This window comes from Bos grunniens, chromosome 10 (assembly GCF_055505025.1).
Source record: "Bos grunniens cultivar Pamir isolate PY7600 chromosome 10, Bosgru_T2T1.0, whole genome shotgun sequence".
NCBI lineage: Eukaryota > Metazoa > Chordata > Mammalia > Artiodactyla > Bovidae > Bos > Bos grunniens.
Window position 1 is genome coordinate 31,281,715 of NC_141174.1, and position 6,000 is coordinate 31,287,714.

General features: G+C 43.6%; 1 protein-coding gene across 1 annotated transcript in view; it reads right to left on the reverse strand.

The window, feature by feature from the left end:
- The window catches only part of LRRC9 (leucine rich repeat containing 9), a 120,505-nt gene extending 116,548 nt beyond the window's left edge, over positions 1 to 3,957 (reverse strand). The window contains exon 1 of the mRNA XM_086320436.1: positions 3,221 to 3,957. The gene's annotated coding sequence lies outside the window, so the exon portion shown is untranslated. The remainder of the gene's footprint in view (positions 1 to 3,220) is intronic.
- Positions 3,958 to 6,000: the final 2,043 nt, after the last annotated feature.

A 6,000-nucleotide genomic window follows, 5' to 3' on the forward strand; every position in this document is an offset into this window, starting at 1 on the left:
CTCGGATCATGAACTCTTTATTGCCAAATACAGACTGAAATTGAAGACAGTGGAGAAAACCACTAGATCATTCAGGTATGACCTAAATCAAATCCCTTATGACTATACAGTGGAAGTGAGAAATAGATTTAAGGGACTAGATCTGATAGAGTGCCTGATGAACTATGGATGGAGGTTCATGACATTGTACAGGAAACAGGAATCAAGACCATTCCCAAGAAAAAGAAATGCAAAAAAGCATAATGGCTGTCTGGGGAGGCCTTACAAATAGCTGTGAAAAGAAGAGAAGTGAAAAGCAAAGGAGAAAAGGAAAGATATACCCATGTGAATGCAGAATTCCAAAGAATAGCAAGAAGAGATAAGAAAGCTTTCCTCAGCGATCAATGCAAAGAAATAGAGGAAAACAATAGAATGGGAAGATCTCTTCAAGAAAATTAGAAATACAAAAGGAACATTTCATGCAAAGATGGGCTCAATAAAGGACAGAAATGGTAGGGACCTAACAGAAGCAGACGATATTAAGAAGAGGTGGCAAGAATACACAGAACTGTGAAAAAAAAGATCTTCACGACCAAGATAATCACGATGGTGTCATCACTGACCTAGAGCCAGACATCCTGGAATGTGAAGTCAAGTGGGCCTTAGAAAGCATCACTACGAACAAAGCTAGTGGAGGTGATGGCATTCCAGTTGAGCTGTTTCAAATCCTGAAAGACGATGCTGTGAAAGTGCTGCACTCGATATGCCAGCAAATCTGGAAAACACATCAATGGCCATAGGACTGGAAAAGGTCAGTTTTCATTCCAATCCCAAAGAAAGGCAATGCCAAAGAATGCTCAAACTACCACACAATTGCACTCATCTCACACGCTAGTAAAGTAATGCTCAAAATTCTCCAAGCCAGGCTTCAGCAATACATGAACCGTGAACTTCCAGATGTTCAAGCTGGTTTTAGAAGAGGCAGAGGAACCAGAGATCAAATTGCCACCATCCGCTGGATCATCAAAAAAGCAAGAGAGTTCCAGAAAAACATCTATTTCTGCTTTATTGACTATGCCAAAGCCTTTGACTATGTGGATCACAATAAACCGTGGAAAATTTTGAAAGAGATGGGAATACCAGACCACCTGACCTGCCTCTTGAGAAACCTGTATGCAGGTCAGAAAGCAACAGTAAGAACTGGACATGGAACAACAGACTGGTTCCAAATAGGAAAAGGAGTACGTCAAGGCTGCATATTGTCACCCTGCTTATTTAACTTACATGCAGAGCAATGCTGGGCTGGAGGAAGCACAAGCTGGAATCAAGATTGCCGGGAGAAATATCAATAACCTCAGATATGTAGATGACACCACCCTTATGGCAGAAAGTGAAGAACTAAAGAGCCTCTTGATGAAAGTGAAAGAGGAGAGTGAAAAAGCTGGCTTAAAGCTCAACATTCGGAAAACTAAGATCATGGCATCTGGTCCCATCACTTCATGGCAAATAGATGGGGAAACAGTGGAAACACTGGCTGACTTTATTTTTCTGGGCTCCAAAATCACTGCAGATGGTGATTGCAGCCATGAAATTAAAAGACACTTACTCCTTGGAAGGAAAGTTATGACCAACCTAGACAGCATATTCAAAAGCAGAGACATTACTTTGTCAACAAAGGTCTGTCTAGTCAAGGCTATGGTTTTTCCAGTGGTCATGTATGGATGTTGAGTTGGACTATAAAGAAAGCTGAGTGCAAAAGAATTGATGCTTTTGAACTGTGGTGTTGGAGAAGACTCTTGAGAGTCCCTTGGACTGCAAGGAGATCCAACCAGTCCATCCTAAAGGAAATCAGTCCTGGGTGTTCATTGAAAGGACTGATGTTGAAGCTGAAACTCCAATACTTTAGCCACCTGATGCAAAGAGCTGACTCATTTTAAAAGACTCTGATGCCGGGAAAGATTGAGGGCAGGAGGAGAAGGGGACGACAGAGGATGAGATGGTTGGATGGCATCACCGACTTGATGGACATGGGTTTGGGTGGACTCCAGGAGTTGGTTATGGACAGGAAGGCCTGGCATGCTGCAGTTCATGGGGTTGCAAAGAGTCGGACACAACTGAGTGACTGAGCTGAACTCCCCTTGCAAGGTATTCATGGTGTCCAAACTCAACTCCTGCCTACCTTTCAAGCTCATCAACTAAAAATTCCTGACAGCATCCCAGGCTCTGGCCACAACTATATTTCTCTGAATGACATGGGATATTTCTATACTTTGGCATATGCTGTTTCCCCTCCCTAACTTTCCCTTGACTTTATGGCATACTCCATATGCCCTTAAAAATTTAAATCAAGGGTCTTCTGTGTGAAGACTTTAATTCTGTCAGTATTATAATCATTCTCCTGCTCATAATTCCAATAAAGGCCAGAATATGGCGCATATACAACACCTGTCCTCTGTACTGTGATACTTCCAGGTCTTTGTTCCTTACCAGGTTACATCACTGAGGGCAGGAACAATGACCCTATCACAGTGCCTGACACATGCTTGGTATTTGATAACAATTTATTGGATGGTTTGAATTAGTTGTCATGCCACAGGGGTCCTATATGTTATAACTTAAAGAAATATTGGGTTGGCTAAAAAGTTTATTTGGGTTTTCCACAAGATGATACCAAAAGCATTTGGCCAACCCAATACCTTAAGTTTTACATGACTGGTCAGAGTAGAACAATAATTAGAGTTCAAAGGACCATGTTTCTGTCTGCCATGAGAGCTGGGGAGAGTGTCATTGTGAAAAAATCAAATTTCTTTTTTACAAACTAGAAGGCCTGTATGGTCAAATTGTTTCCTGCCTTGGGTATAAAGGGATCAGAATCCATCCATTATTACTGATGCGCCAAACAAATGCCCTTCCAGTTCTAGGTGAGCGGTATCAAGGGTGTCCAAGGAGCACTTCGTTCTCTCAGTAAAGGCTGCACAGATGGCTGTGTGCCACCTTCCCTCTCCGTTTCCTCTTCAGCTTTGCCCCGGTAAACCTGACGGCCTCAGATAAAGTCACGTCACTGTCTCTCATTATTATCATCATCTCCACTGCACCATTACAAGGGTCTTTTGACCTCAACGTTGCTTTTCTCTTGTCTTCCTCCGGGTGTGGCCAGAGAGAGAGGAGAGGGGAGCAAAGACTCCTGGGCCTTGCCTAGAGGTGAGGTACTCCCAAAGGCCACCAGGTTATAGTCACTCACCTTATCCCAGAGACAGGATGGATTCCGGAGCAGTTGGAGACAGAGTAGAGTCCACTCCCGCCTCTTAATCCTGGTCCTGCAGCAGCAGGCTGGACACCCTCCCTTTCTTGGGGCTTGGTGTGTACACAACTGCCCGCTGCGGTTACCTAGGAAACCTGCTCTCCGCCTCCCGCGACCTCCGGGTGGGGAGGGGGTGAGAGGGGCGGGGAAAGCGGTGGCTGACCCGTTTCTGGATCACGTGGCGGCAAGCTACAACCAATCAGCAGAGGTAGGGGTCCATCCGGAAGCCCCCGCTGGTGCTCCTGGGAAATGGTGGGGAGGAGCGCCCGTCGCCGCGGGTCTTTTGGACTCTGCATGTGTCTTTTCACCCGCCTTCGCCAGATCACAGGCCCGCATGGGAAGCAACGACTTACATCCGGGACCTAGTCGTTGCCTCTTCCAGTCCCGGCTGTTTCCCACTGAAAATCTTTGATCTTCGGGGTCTGGAAGCCCGGAGCCTCGCTGAACCTGAACCCCAAAGCGTGATGCTGTGATGTCACAAGGCGGCCAGACACCCGTATCAGGACCTGATATCCCCACGCGCCCCTCGGTCCAAACGCCGGCGACCGCCGCTCTCCAGGAATGTACCTGACCGCAGCCGGAAGCCGCTGAGCGCAGAGCAAGCAGAATCGAAGGACAGCGCAGGCCAATCTAACGCCCTAGAGACCTCCAGAGAAGACCTGGACCCTCCAACGGTCTTCTTGTCGTTCGCCGACAGGCTTTTGAGGGTCGTTTAAGCACTCCAAAGTATACTGGTGTCCAAACTTTTACAAAATAAAGTAAAATTTAAAGAGGGAATGGGAGGAACTTTTAAGAGTGGGCTGAGAAATGGACTTAGGCAATCAAAGTAACTGCTGATCTCATTTCATTCTCTAGATAGGCGCTGTTCCACATGTTAGCCATTTAGCTACAGCCGCGTGAAAGGTGGCTTGTCCGAACCGAGATGTGCTATGAAACACACAATGTGTTTTGAAGACCTAGCATGAAAAATATATGTATTGATCACATGTTGAAATGATAAATAGTTTTCATATATTGGTTTACATGAAAATACTGTATTAAACTACTGGGGTTCTTTTACATTTTAAAAGCAGCAATTAGAAAATTTAAATTACCTATGTAATTTCTATTAGGTTTCTGTTGGACAGCGCTATTATGTTTTTTGAGGTTATTTGTGTAGAATACTTATGACGTTCAGTTCATGCCAAATAGTGTCTGTAAGTTCTGTTTTCTGTCACCAGGTGGCTGCCTCATTCAATAGACTATATTTTAAAACTGCGTTCTCATGAAAAATATGAGTGCAGATATTTTACTATATTTTCATTTCAAATATTTTATTGTAATATTAACCATTTGTAAACATACATAAACATAGAAAAATATAAATTTTACTTACATGTTTTTTATACCTCAGAAATTTCAGTTTGTCATTAACTAAAATTAATTAAAAGATTTGTGGTTTAGGAGTTTTAAAAAAGGACTAGAAAAATCTGATTCATATTATCATCTCTGAAAATCTAATTGAGCAAGATGACCTGACTATAGAGTGTAAAGACTAGATAACAATAGTTTCAATACCTAAATGTTTAGATTAAGCAATTGGATCAGAAATCAAAATCATCAACAGATGAATTCAGTTCAGTTCAGTCTCTCGGTCCTATGCTACTCTTTGCGACTCCATAGACTGCAGCACGTCAGGCTTCCCTGTCCATCACCAACTCCCGGAGCCTACTCAATCTCATGTCCATTGAGTCAGTGATGCCATCCAACCATCTCATCCTCTGTCATCCCCTTTTCCTCCTGCCTTCAATCTTTCCAGCATCAGGGGCTTTTCCAATGACTTGGTTCTTCACATTAGATGGCCAAGTGTTGGACCTTCAGCTTCAGCATCAGTCCTTCCAATGAATATTCAGGACTGATTTCCTTTAGGATGAACTGGTTGGTTCTCCTTGCAGTCCAAGGGACTCTCAGGAGTCTTCAGCACCACAGTTCGAAAGCATCAATTCTTCGGCAGTCAGCTTTCTTTATAGTCCAACTCAACATCCATACATGACTACTGGAAAAACCATAGCTTTGACTAGACAGACCTGTGTTGATAAAGTATTGTCTCTGCTTTTTAATATGCTGTCTAGGTTGGTCATAGCTTTTCTACCAAGGATCAAGCATCTTTTAACTTCATGTCTGCAGTCACCATCTGCAGTGATTTTGGAGCACCAAAAAATAAAGTCAGCCAGTGTTTCCACTGTTTCCCCATCTATTTGCCATGAAGTTCAGTGGCTGACTTTACTTTTTGGGGCTCCAAAATTACTCCAGATGGTGATTGCAGCCATGAAATTAAAAGACGCTTACTCCTTGGAAGGAAAGTTATGACCAACCTAGGCAGCATATTAAAAAGCAGAGACATTACTTTGTCAACAAAGGTCCATCTACTCAAGGCTATGGTTTTTCCAGTAGTCATGTATGGATGTGAGAGTTGGACTATAAAGAAAGCTGAGCACAGAAGAATTGAAGCTTTTGAACTGCAGTGTTGGAGAAGACTCTTGAGAGTCCCTTGGACTGCAAGGAGATCCAACTGGTCCATCCTAAAGGAAATCGGTCCTGGGTGTTCATTGAAAGGACTGATGTTGAAGCTGAAACTCCAATATTTTGGCCACCTGATGTGAAGAGATGATTCATTTGAAGAGACCCTGATGTTGGGAAAGATTGAGGGCAGGAGGAGAAGGGGATGACAGAGGATGAGA